Source organism: Gnatocerus cornutus, chromosome 2 (genome assembly GCF_029298725.1).
Source record: "Gnatocerus cornutus isolate USDA-ARS CGAHR chromosome 2, icGnaCorn1.1, whole genome shotgun sequence".
Classification (NCBI taxonomy): domain Eukaryota; kingdom Metazoa; phylum Arthropoda; class Insecta; order Coleoptera; family Tenebrionidae; genus Gnatocerus; species Gnatocerus cornutus.
In genome coordinates this window covers 12,672,409-12,686,251 of record NC_142234.1, presented here as the reverse complement: position 1 = coordinate 12,686,251, position 13,843 = coordinate 12,672,409, and positions in this window count along the sequence as shown.

Genomic DNA, 13,843 nt, shown 5'->3' with positions numbered 1-13,843 from the left:
GCTTTCTGTCACTCGACTTTAAGCGTTCATAAAAGCCCCGCTTCACGTGCAGTTCCGATCTTCGCTCCTGGAGTTAAGTCCAAAACCGTCATTCCAGGCGCGAAGCAAGTCTCCAAACTACACGTACAGTTGCGTTCTTGAAGTTTCGCGCAAATTTGTCGATATAATCATAACAAGATAGACTCATCAGTAGTGAATAATGTGCAATCTTGTTACAAAAAGAAAAAACATAGATAGGTACTTCACAAAAATTATTTCAAATATAATATTGCTTCTTGAAATTTCTCGATGCCCACATTTTTTATAAGCAGTATTATCACTGCGTGCAATTTAAGTAATTTTTTAGACTCTTTTAGGAAAGTTCTTGTTAAATAACTAACTTTTTACCTTTTCAATAAGAAAAAAACAAAATATAGATGCAAAATAAGGTAATACTGCTCAGTGTTCACCATTAATAATAATTGAGGCGCAAAGCATGATTGGCTATCTTTCTTTTAAGCATACGAATGACATATGTTTTTCCTTTTTTACAAATGGAACGAGGCGCGATTGGAAACTACACGTTGCAGATTCGGAATCATTCGGCGGCGCGGCGCGCCGGGAATTCAACTCAGTTTGAACTCCAGGACTTAAGACCGGATGCGAAGGCGCGTGGTCTTTTTCGTCCCTTTACGTACGCATTTAGCGTGGAGCGAAGGATTGTACAGTCCAGAACTCACAAAAAACTCTACGTGGAGGGCCCGTTTAAGTGCTCGAAAATCGCCGGACTCAGAAACCCGATGAAAAACGCTCCGCATGCGCAATGTCTTGGATTTCAAATGCACGTCAAAAGTTTGTTGCCATAAATCATTGTTTTTTTTTAACCTTTCAAGTAAGCCGCACCCCTTTGAACATGAAAATAGGTCTCCGCACCCCGTTAAAAATTGTGCTTCAATTTTTTTGTTTAGAAAAATATAATTTTTAAAAATTTTTTGTTTATTAAAAAAAATTACATTTTATAATATCAACCACCTTCTCCCGCACCAATGATTTTGGTCAAATTCCTAAATCGAAAAAGAAGCTCGAGATCTATCTACTGTCCAAATTTGAGATCAATCGGACAAATTAGGAAAAATGAGAAAAAATGAAAATCAACTTTCCGAGACTTTGATCGGCCATACCTCAGTTATATAGTTGTTGTCGGATCTGAATTTAAATTCCAGATTTGGAATCTGCGGTAAATTCTGCGTATAGTCCATACAGTGAGAGTTTGAATGACAGAAAAGTCACTAAATCTACGCAATAAAAAGTGTACTATACGCGCGAAATTTAAAATAACAAAATAACCCTAGTTGACTGACAACCCTGCATTGACTTTAACCTATGCTTTAACTAAATAACCTAGATGGTGCAAAGTACCCGCCATGATGTTCCTTCTTACCAGCCATATTGGAAATAGTGAATTCAAATTTTTAGGCAACCCGCAATTCTCAAGTGTAATGTTTTGCCTTTAAGGGCCGCTTTTACAAATCAGGTATAAACCCTGTATAAGCTCGGGGTAGTTATCCTAGGCATAATTTTATACCGCCGGTTATTCCTGGTATAAATGATGACCAATTTTACAAGTACTTTTTCGGTCTAGGTTAGTTATACCGGAGATAAGCGAAATTGGTAACACTGGAAACAAAATTCCCCAAGTTTTATTTAATTTTGTTTGTCAAATGAACGGGACAAAGACGGTTTACGTTGTGGTTTGCAATTATTAAAATCCCAAAATGTTGATAAATGATGTACCAATATTTGATTCGGATGATGATGAGGAAATTGTCGAACAACTTTCATAAGTACAAGGCCCTAAACGGTTTGTAGATTGATTTTACGTATGTATTTATAAGAAAAACTAGTTATCGAAAATGATAAAAAATTTGAAGGTTCCGTTTAAGTACATTTGGAAATTTGTTAAGATTAATTCAAAATAGAATTCGTTCGACAACTAATTGTATTCATGTGATGCGACTGGAACCATGATCCTAATATCTAGTAGCAGACTTTTGTAGCTTCAGTGAATCAATTAGATGTAATTAATTACACTGTTCGATAAATCGAAATTAATTTTGAGTGCCTTTTTTGAAAGTTTTGAAATCTAAGCAAAGTACTAAACAACACCTTTGTCTCAAAAACTTCGTATCACGTACGAGTATAATTTTTTTGTTATGTCAAATTAAAAAAGTATAAAAAAATATAGAAAAAATATTGTTAACATATCTTTATTCAGGTTTATTTATAATGTTAACCTATTTATGGCTATAAATATATTCTTAGTTTCCTCCTTTTTTAGAACTTTTCAGATATTATTTATCAATCCAAGATTATTTAGAATTCAACAAGTTTTCTAACTTCCACTTCACTAAATTTATTTATTTTATTATTCTTTAAATTTAAGTATGATTAAATTTTTTCGTTTGCAATTGCAAATCGTACATATTTTACACATTTGTACAAAACTTACTAGATCATCCATCTTTTTTACGTCGTTGAAGTTAGCGTCATTTTATCGGATTCATTTTCATAAATTAAACGCCGCAGTACTTCGCCTCAAATGACGCATGATTGCCGGTCGCACTTTTCACATGCGAATTTCCACCGATCGTCGTCTTTTTTTCACACAATTTTTGACCAAATGACACCGTAATGACCTTCTGCCCCATCTTCAATCAAAATTCTCCTTCTACATGAGAACAAAGTGGTAAAACTCAACCCTTAACCTAACTAGAAAATTATTATTCATTTCAACCTTCAATAGTAATGTAGCTTCATAAATATGACATCGAAAAATTACAAATAAATCACTTAGTAATCCCCCATATCGCATATACGCCCACCACCCGTCAGAGGGTGGCAATCTCAACCCCTCAAACACCACCTTCGACTATTTTGAAAAATCCGCAATGTAGCCCTATGAATTTGAACTCGAAAAATTACAAATAAATCACTTAGTAATCTCCCATATCGCATATACGCCCACCACCCGTCAGAGGGTGGCAATCTCAACCCCTCAAACACCACCTCCCACTATTTCGAAAAATCCGCAATGTAGCCCTTTGAATTTAAACTCGAAAAATTACAAATAAATCACTTAGTAATCCCCCATATCGCATATACGCCCACCACCCGTCAGAGGGTGGCAATCTCAACCCCTCAAACACCACCTCCGATTATTTTGAAAAATCCGCAATGTAGCCTTTTGAATTTGACATGGAAAAATTACAAATAAATCACTTAGTAATCTCCCATATCGCTTATACTCCCACCACCCGTCAGAGGGTGGCAATCTCAACCCCTCAAACACGACCTCCGACTATTTCGAAAAATCCGCAATGTAGCCCTATGAATTTGAACTCGAAAAATTACAAATAAATTACTTAGTAATCTTCCATATCGCATATACGCCCACCACCCGTCAGAGGGTGGCAATCTCAACCCCTTTCCACAACTTTCAACTTTTTTCAAAAAACTTTTATTTAGTCCGATGACATCGCTAATTTCTTATATCCGGTTTACACCCTCCAACTGTTAGAGGGTAAAGGTCAAAGGTGTAATTGTTTAAACAAAATAATACTTTTTAGTCTGGCAACCCAGAATGCACGTTCTAAAATTGTAGGTTGCATTCTAATTTTTTTTATTGAATTTACGGCCATTGTGTTCTTGACTATGCACCAGAATTTTTTTTAAGTAATTACTGAACATGGGATTTTTTACGAGAATACGTTAAAATCGATATTTTATCTGAAAATTAAAACTGCCCGTTTTTGCCGTTTAATCTTACGCAAAATGTCTCGAGGTTTTCATTAAATTTTCCTTAGAGTTTCTTCAAACTTTAGATACAAAAATAGAGGTTTTATAGATTATAGATTACCAAGCAGGTTTGCTTGACTTTTTTGTTATTTAAAGGAAATAGCTATCTGTTATGTCCTCTTCCGCTGTCTCTTTAAAAAATAGCTGCAACAGGTTTTCGTAACACATTTGAAATTTCAATTTTGCATGGACTTTGGATTTTTATTTTAACTAAATTTACTTTTTATTTATAAGGTAAATAAATACAAATAATTTTGAGAAAATCAATGCATATACTATGAAGGTGTCTCAGAATTTCTGAACGACTCGATAACCTCAGGTTCTGCCTAATTATTGCATTAAGCAAATGAAATTGAAATAGCTCCTTAGATTTTACATTAGAGCAATGTAACGCCAACCAATCACAAATATTTTATGAATCAATATTCAAATATACCTTACATTGTTAGATACTTAGCAACATCGTTTTTGTCACAAAAAGAACGTATTTGATTGTTTAATTTTATATTCATTAATTAATTTGTTTATAGCAAATTTAGCCAGGATCTGTTGTTAACTCATCTTCGCCAGTTCTGAGACACTCTGTTTTGAGTACCCACCTAATTATCTAATTAGACTAATAACAGTAAAAAATTCGCTAAGTTGGTTGTTTTGTTTTGACCATCCTTTTCGTTGACACGTCACCAGCAAGGAATTTATGTATGTGATTGTTATCATTAATCGTTTGCTTATCAGACGTACGTGATTTTGTCAAGGCTCGGAGCTGCGTCGACACGGAGGTACAGTTCACGCAACGATTTAGTGCTGTTATGGCTTTGACTTTTTAAATCGTTTACAGCTACTTTACCGCAAACCCCCATAAACATAAACATTCTCTGGTGGTTAGATCTGAACCGGAATACACATTTTTACCCAGCTGGTCAGTCTTACAAATCGAAACAATCGAATTCTTCAAAATACGTCTATCCTACCGGTTTATTTCAATGCAGATAAGACCCAACCACTTGAGGACGATTATGTTTATGAAGGTTTGCGGTAAAATTGCTGTAAACGGTTTAAAAAGTCAAAGCCACAACCGCACTAGATCGTTTGGTGAACTGTAATGGAAAACCCTGGGTGGTGTCTACCCTACACAGGATAATAATTGATATTTTAAGGAATAGGTACATGCGTATAGATAATTTTACTTAGAATTTGCAATTTCGATTTGTAACATTTTGTAACCTCTTGCACATTTTGTCATTTAGCACCTATTAGGCATCAAATTGTAATGTTTAGTTTCGTGACGGAACCATTCAGTTTCCTTTAATTTAATTTAATTTACCTAGCTCTATTTGATTTACAATATGAAATGCACTTGGCTACATAATCAGTCGGCCCGCCATTTTGTCTACGATGTTTTCAAATGAAATAACGTTTCTTCAGATCCTATTTGAGGAGCAGACTTTCAAAGTGCAGTTTATCCATTTTTTCACAAATTGAGATATTGGCGCCATTTTGTTTTTTTGCGAAATTCTCTTCTATTCTAGTCGTGAAATTTGTGTGCAAATAGTACATAATTTTCCTTATTTTATTGCAACATGTTTAAAAATGCAAGTTATTTCTTAAAGGAGCTGCAGATTTTATTAATTTCTAAAAATATGCAATTAAGGACAAACTGCATATTGAAAGTCTGCTCCTCATTTGTAAAATGTATCCCCTGTAAAGTCTGCAAATCTAAAAAAGAGAAGCTGTATTCTGGGTTGCCAGATAAAAAAACTGGCTATTTTGTTTAAATAAAACGATACTCTTTGAGAGTTAGTAAAGCTATTTTTGAAATAAAACATTATTCAGTAAATTTTTTTAATTTTCTTGATACTAATGACGTTATGCTATATTTTAAATTTTTTACATTTACAGAACGTGAATACATAAAGGGTGCTGGTTTTCTACCCTTTGACGGTGGGGGCAATCCTTATGTAAATCAACAGACGATTTATTTATACATTTTTTTATATTATTTTGAACGGGCTACATTGAGGTGTTTCGAAAAATGCCGGATACTGTAGAAAGAGGGTTATGATTGCCACCCTCTCAAAAGTAGTAGGAGAATACGCAATATGGGGGATTACTAAGTGATTTATTCGTGATTTTTCGAGTTCAAATTCATAGGGCTACATTGCGGATTTTTCAAAATAGACGGAGGTCGTGTCTTAGGGGTTGAGATTGCCACCCTCTGACGGGTGGTGGGAGTATAAGCGATATGGGAGATTACTAAGTGATTTATTTGTAATTTTTTCATGTCAAATTCAAAAGGCAACATTGCGGATTTTTCAAAATAGTCGGAGGTGGTGTTTGAGGGGTTGAGATTGCCACCCTCTGACGGGTGGTGGGAGTATATGCGATATGGGAGATTACTAAGTGATTTATTTGTAATTTTTCGAGTTCAAATTCATAGGGCTACATTGCGGATTTTTCAAAATAGTGGGAGGTGGTGTTTGAGGGGTTGAGATTGCCACCCTCTGACGGGTGGTGGGCGTATATGCGATATGGGAGATTACTAAGTGATTTATTTGTAATTTTTCGAGTTCAAATTCATAGGGCTACATTGCGGATTTTTCAAAATAGTCGGAGGTGGTGTTTGAGGGGTTGAGATTGCCACCCTCTGACGGGTGGTGGGCGTATATGCAATATGGGAGATTACTAAGTGATTTATTTGTAATTTTTCGAGTTCAAATTCATAGGGCTACATTGCGGATTTTTCAAAATAGTCGGAGGTGCTGTTTGAGGGGTTGAGATTGCCACCCTCTGACGGGTGGTGGGCGTATATGCAATATGGGAGATTACTAAGTGATTTATTTGTAATTTTTCGAGTTCAAATTCATAGGGCTACATTGCGGATTTTTCAAAATAGTCGGAGGTGCTGTTTGAGGGGTTGAGATTGCCACCCTCTGACGGGTGGTGGGCGTATATGCGATATGGGAGATTACTAAGTGATTTATTTGTAATTTTTCGAGTTCAAATTCATAGGGCTACATTGCGGATTTTTCAAAATAGTCGGAGGTGGTGTTTGAGGGGTTGAGATTGCCACCCTCTGACGGGTGGTGGGCGTATATGCAATATGGGAGATTACTAAGTGATTTATTTGTAATTTTTCGAGTTCAAATTCATAGGGCTACATTGCGGATTTTTCAAAATAGTCGGAGGTGCTGTTTGAGGGGTTGAGATTGCCACCCTCTGACGGGTGGTGGGCGTATATGCGATATGGGAGATTACTAAGTGATTTATTTGTAATTTTTCGAGTTCAAATTCATAGGGCTACATTGCGGATTTTTCAAAATAGTCGGAGGTGGTGTTTGAGGGGTTGAGATTGCCACCCTCTGACGGGTGGTGGGCGTATATGCAATATGGGAGATTACTAAGTGATTTATTTGTAATTTTTCGAGTTCAAATTCATAGGGCTACATTGCGGATTTTTCAAAATAGTCGGAGGTGCTGTTTGAGGGGTTGAGATTGCCACCCTCTGACGGGTGGTGGGCGTATATGCAATATGGGAGATTACTAAGTGATTTATTTGTAATTTTTAGAGTTCAAATTCATAGGGCTACATTGCGGATTTTTCAAAATAGTCGGAGGTGCTGTTTGAGGGGTTGAGATTGCCACCCTCTGACGGGTGGTGGGCGTATATGCGATATGGGAGATTACTAAGTGATTTATTTGTAATTTTTCGAGTTCAAATTCATAGGGCTACATTGCGGATTTTTCGAAATAGTGGGAGGTGGTGTTTGAGGGGTTGAGATTGCCACCCTCTGACGGGTGGTGGGCGTATATGCGATATGGGAGATTACTAAGTGATTTATTTGTAATTTTTCGAGTTCAAATTCATAGGGCTACATTGCGGATTTTTCAAAATAGTCGAAGGTGGTGTTTGAGGGGTTGAGATTGCCACCCTCTGACGGGTGGTGGGCGTATATGCGATATGGGGGATTACTAAGTGATTTATTTGTAATTTTTCGATGTCATATTTATGAAGCTACATTACTATTGAAGGTTGAAATGAATAATAATTTTCTAGTTAGGTTAAGGGTTGAGTTTTACCACTTTGTTCTCATGTAGAAGGAGAATTTTGATTGAAGATGGGGCAGAAGGTCATTACGGTGTCATTTGGTCAAAAATTGTGTGAAAAAAAGACGACGATCGGTGGAAATTCGCATGTGAAAAGTGCGACCGGCAATCATGCGTCATTTGAGGCGAAGTACTGCGGCGTTTAATTTATGAAAATGAATCCGATAAAATGACGCTAACTTCAACGACGTTCTTTTTTAAATTCGTTTACATTCTCTATTTGGAGTTTATCTTCATTTGCTTTAGATAAAGTTCCTCGAAATCTTAGTATTTGTATCTTAATTTTTCTAATAATTTTTGTATATTTAATTTTTTTAACTTGATATTATTTTTGGTTTCTTTATACATTCTCCATTACATTTTTTGGATAAGTTTATATCAGAAAACACAAAAGTTGCAAAAAAAATTAAAAATTTCTCATGCAAATCATAATTTTTTAGCCGCCGCCAATTTTGATGCAAAATTATAGAGCTTTTTTTGAACTTACCACTTGTCTGAAGCACTTTGCAAAAATTTTTGAAGTGAAATATGTTAATTATGACAGGTAAACACGCATACAATTCCCACTTTTACCAGGAATAACTCACTATCCCATCGCCGGTCGACCGAATAAGAAATACCCATGGTTATACTCAAGTTTATCTATTCTACGAACTAACCACTGATTGTAAAACGCATTTCCAGGGTTTATCTAAGGAATAATGCTATTCTCAATTTATACCTGGTTTGTAAAAGCGGCCCTAAGTTGTAATAAACCACCAAAAATAGTCGGAAAACTTGACAGATAATACTTTAGATCTTTAGATAACTCACTGTAAAGTATTGTATTACTCGTTGCATATAAAAAAAAACTTGGAACGACAAAACACTTTTAGAATATTGAGTTTGCTAAATGACGCATAGTATAAATAAATTATAAATTAAGATATTATAGAATAATAAAAAAACTTTTCGTTTAAAGTCGGCCAAATATTTACCTTCACAAAAATTGCATGTAAAGCAGGTAACCAACAATACAGCTGTCTATTATGCAAGTTACAGTCGAATTTCGATTCGTCGTCTCACATTAGTCGAAATTTCTTCGAGAACTAGGATTTCGCACATTTATTTGAATTTTCGCGCAAAAATAATGACAACAATGTGGCGGTCTTAATTCACCGACGAATAAACGCGAAGGGCAGTTTTTTCCGAGGTTTCGTAATGACTTTATCACTTTGTTTAATTAGTTGAGCGGTGCGACTTGGAGGAGTCGGATGTGTTTGTGCATGTAAAGTGAAATTGTGCCGTTTTAGGATTTGAATTGAAAGGTACTCGTAGGTGCTAAATGAGTTTATTTGAGAACCACGCAGGGCAGAAATATTTCGCGAAACTTTTCATTCATAAGTTTTAAAAGTCTACTTCTTGTTTAAAATAAGACGTGCTTAAGCGTAATTCGATGTGCAGCTTAGTTGATATAGCTTTAACTTAACTTCTCTAGTGGATATTTACAGTAATTTACAGGAAATGTCGGGTTTATTTCTTTTTAATTTCGCGCTTTTGAAATTGAATAGTGGCAGGGTATTAGTAACAGATAATTTACTTAGAACCGTTTTAATTTAGACATTTCCATTTCGTCTTAGTTTCTCCGAACTTTTCGTTTAATAATTTAAACAATATTGCTTTTGTTTAAAAGTGGATATCTACAGTAATTTCTACAAAACATTCGGTTTATTCCCTTTTAAATTTCATGATTTTGGGAGTGCAGTCGGGCCTTTGTTAGCGAACATTTTTTTGCACAATAAGAAAAACGGTTAGGTAATCATGTAATCCCATTTAATTACTTGATCATGTGTCCAGGCCTTTGTCTGCATCAATTAATTTTTTCGGAATGACGTAAAAGAGTTTTTGGTAATCACGTAATCGCACCTATTTAATTAATTGGAAGGGCAGTTGTGCAGTGGTTCTTGTCGAAGACAGACGTGCTTGTGAGGAATAAAGCGTCTTTGGAATTGAACTGTTGCAGGGTGAGTATTAGTAATGGTTTATTTAAGGACGTTGCGGTTTAGACACATTTCGCGTTAGTTTATTAGTTGTAACAATTTCGCTTTTGTTTAAAGTTAACTGTGTTTAAATGTTATTCAATGCGCGGCTTATTTGAGAAGTTTGATTTCAATTTGTTTATTTATTTGTTTATTTCAGATTACTTTCGGGAACTGGATGGATGGAGCGAAAATGCAACAATGGAGGGATGGCAAGGAAGCGTTGGATTCTAATTTCTTTTAAGCAGACTTCGAAGTGGATGGAACAGGCCTGGATTTCTTCAGTGGTGCTAGCACTCAACGTCGCAACGCTCTAATTCATTTCTCTTTCATTCAGGAATTGTTAGGAAGTTTTTAATGTGTTTTAAGTTTTAGATTGTAGCAGACTTCAAAGTGGAGGACTTCAAGGAACATATTCGTGGGTGCTAGCACTCAACTCCATCGTCCTCAACAAACTTCTTGTTTATTTTAACTCATTTCTTTTTGTTTCAGGGACTTGCAAAGAGGTTTTTAATGTTTTAAATGTTTTAGATTGTAGTAGAGTTCGATGAGGATGACAGGATTTCAAGGAACGACGTTGGTGCTAGCGGTCAACTTCATTTAGAACTGTATGAACTCACTTTTTGACTCATTTGATTAATTTCTGTTTGTTTTAGATGTGTTCTGGTGAGGATGACAACAACTTCAAGGAAATTTCAGTTCCACTTTCATCCGTGTTTTTTCCTAGTTTTAATTAATTTCTTAATTTCAGAGCTCGCCTGTACCTAGTATAGTTAGTTAAGTTAGCAAGTAGGTTAGCACGTAAGTTTAGCAAAAAAGTTATAAAATAAGATTTAGAATAAGTTATAAAATAAGTTTGGAACTAACAAAATGTAATAGGTGCGCAAATAATATTTTGTAATTGGAATCTTTTAACCAGATTTAACTGTTGGGAACTAACATTCTGGAAAATTGTTAATACGAAACTAACACAAATATGTATAACGTAATATGTTTCAGATTTTAGAATTCTACAGGAGTTCAACTTCCAAGTCCATCTTCAAGATTGCGAAGATTCAACGCCTCGGCCAGCAAGCAAGTGTCATTTTATTTATACTAGATTTTTTTTCAGGGCTCGCCTAGGAGTTTTTAATGTTCTGAATGTTACAGAGAGCAGCCGTCATCGAGGTGGTGGACAGGACATCGGCTTCCAGGACCGTCTTCAAGAGTGCGAGGATTCAACGCCCCGGCCAGCAAGCAAGTGTCACTTTATTTATACTAGATTCCTTTTCAGGGCTCGTCTAGGAGTTTTTAATGTTCTGAATGTTGCAGAGAGCAGCCGTCGTCGAAGTGGAGGACAGGACATCGACTTCCAGGGCCGTCTTCACGAGTGCGAGGATTCAACGCCCCGGCCAGCAAGCAAGTGTCATTTTATTTATACTAGATTCTTTTTCAGGGCTCGTCTAGGAGTTTTTAATGTTCTGAATGTTACAGGGAACAGCCGTCATCGAGGTGGAGGACAAGACTTTGACTTCCAGGACAGTCTTCAAGAGTGAGAGGATTCAACGCCCCGGCCAGCAAGCAAGTGTCATTTTATTTATACTAGATTCCTTTTCAGGTCTCGTCTAGGAGTTTTTAATGTTCTGAATGTTGCAGAGAGCAGCCGTCGTCGAGGTGGAGGACAGGACATCGACTTCCAGGACCGTCTTCAAGAGTGCGAGGATTCAACGCCCCGGCCAGCAAGCAAGTGTCATTTTATTTATACTAGATTCCTTTTCAGGGCTCGTCTAGGAGTTTTTAATGTTCTGAATGTTACAGGGAACAGCCGTCATCGAGGTAGAGGACACGACTTCGACTTCCAGGGCCGTCTTCAAGAGTGCGAGGATTCAACGCCCCGGCCAGCAAGCAAGTGTCATTTTATTTATACTAGATTCCTTTTCAGGGCTCGTCTAGGAGTTTTTAATGTTCTGAATGTTACAGGAAACAGCCGTCATCGAGGTGGAGGACACGACTTCGACTTCCAGGGCCGTCTTCAAGAGTGCGAGGATTCAACGCCCCGGCCAGCAAGCAAGTGTCATTTTATTTATACTAGATTCCTTTTTCAGGGCTCGTCTAGGAGTTTTTAATGTTCTGAATGTTGCAGAGAGCAGCCGTAGTCGAGGTGGAGGACAGGACATCGACTTCCAGGGCCGTCTTCAAGATTGCGAAGATTCAACGCCTCGGCCAGCAAGCAAGTGTCATTTTATTTATACTAGATTCCTTTTCAGGGCTCGTCTAGGAGTTTTTAATGTTCTGAATGTTGCAGAGAGCAGCCGTCGTCGAGGTGGAGGACAGGACATCGACTTCCAGGGCCGTCTTCAAGATTGCGAAGATTCAACGCCTCGGCCAGCAAGCAAGTGTCATTTTATTTATACTAGATTCCTTTTCAGGTCTCGTCTAGTTTTTAATGTTCTGAATGTTGCAGAGAGCAGCCGTCGTCGAGGTGGAGGACAGGACATCGACTTCCAGGACCGTCTTCAAGAGTGCGAGGATTCAACGCCCCGGCCAGCAAGCAAGTGTCACTTTATTTATACTAGATTCCTTTTCAGGGCTCGTCTAGGAGTTTTTAATGTTCTGAATGTTGCAGAGAGCAGCCGTCGTCGAAGTGGAGGACAGGACATCGACTTCCAGGGCCGTCTTCAAGAGTGCGAGGATTCAACGCCCCGGCCAGCAAGCAAGTGTCATTTTATTTATACTAGATTCTTTTTCAGGGCTCGTCTAGGAGTTTTTAATGTTCTGAATGTTACAGGGAACAGCCGTCATCGAGGTGGAGGACAAGACTTTGACTTCCAGGACCGTCTTCAAGAGTGAGAGGATTCAACGCCCCGGCCAGCAAGCAAGTGTCATTTTATTTATACTAGATTCCTTTTCAGGTCTCGTCTAGGAGTTTTTAATGTTCTGAATGTTGCAGAGAGCAGCCGTCGTCGAGGTGGAGGACAGGACATCGACTTCCAGGACCGTCTTCAAGAGTGCGAGGATTCAACGCCCCGGCCAGCAAGCAAGTGTCATTTTATTTATACTAGATTCCTTTTCAGGGCTCGTCTAGGAGTTTTTAATGTTCTGAATGTTACAGGGAACAGCCGTCATCGAGGTGGAGGACACGACTTCGACTTCCAGGGCCGTCTTCAAGAGTGCGAGGATTCAACGCCCCGGCCAGCAAGCAAGTGTCATTTTATTTATACTAGATTCCTTTTTCAGGGCTCGTCTAGGAGTTTTTAATGTTCTGAATGTTGCAGAGAGCAGCCGTCGTCGAGGTGGAGGACAGGACATCGACTTCCAGGGCCGTCTTCAAGATTGCGAAGATTCAACGCCTCGGCCAGCAAGCAAGTGTCATTTTATTTATACTAGATTCCTTTTCAGGGCTCGTCTAGGAGTTTTTAATGTTCTGAATGTTGCAGAGAGCAGCCGTCGTCGAGGTGGAGGACAGGACATCGACTTCCAGGGCCGTCTTCAAGATTGCGAAGATTCAACGCCTCGGCCAGCAAGCAAGTGTCATTTTATTTATACTAGATTCCTTTTCAGGTCTCGTCTAGGAGTTTTTAATGTTCTGAATGTTGCAGAGAGCAGCCGTCGTCGAGGTGGAGGACAGGACATCGACTTCCAGGACCGTCTTCAAGAGTGCGAGGATTCAACGCCCCGGCCAGCAAGCAAGTGTCATTTTATTTATACTAGATTCCTTTTCAGAGCTCGTCTAGGAGTTTTTAATGTTCTGAATGTTGCAGAAAGCAGCCGTCGTCGAGGTGGAGGACAGGACATCGACTTCCAGGGCCGTCTTCAAGAGTGCGAGGATTCAACGCCCCGGCCAGCAAGCAAGTGTCATTTTATTTATACTAGATTCTTTTTCAGGGCTCGTCTAGGAGTTTTTAATG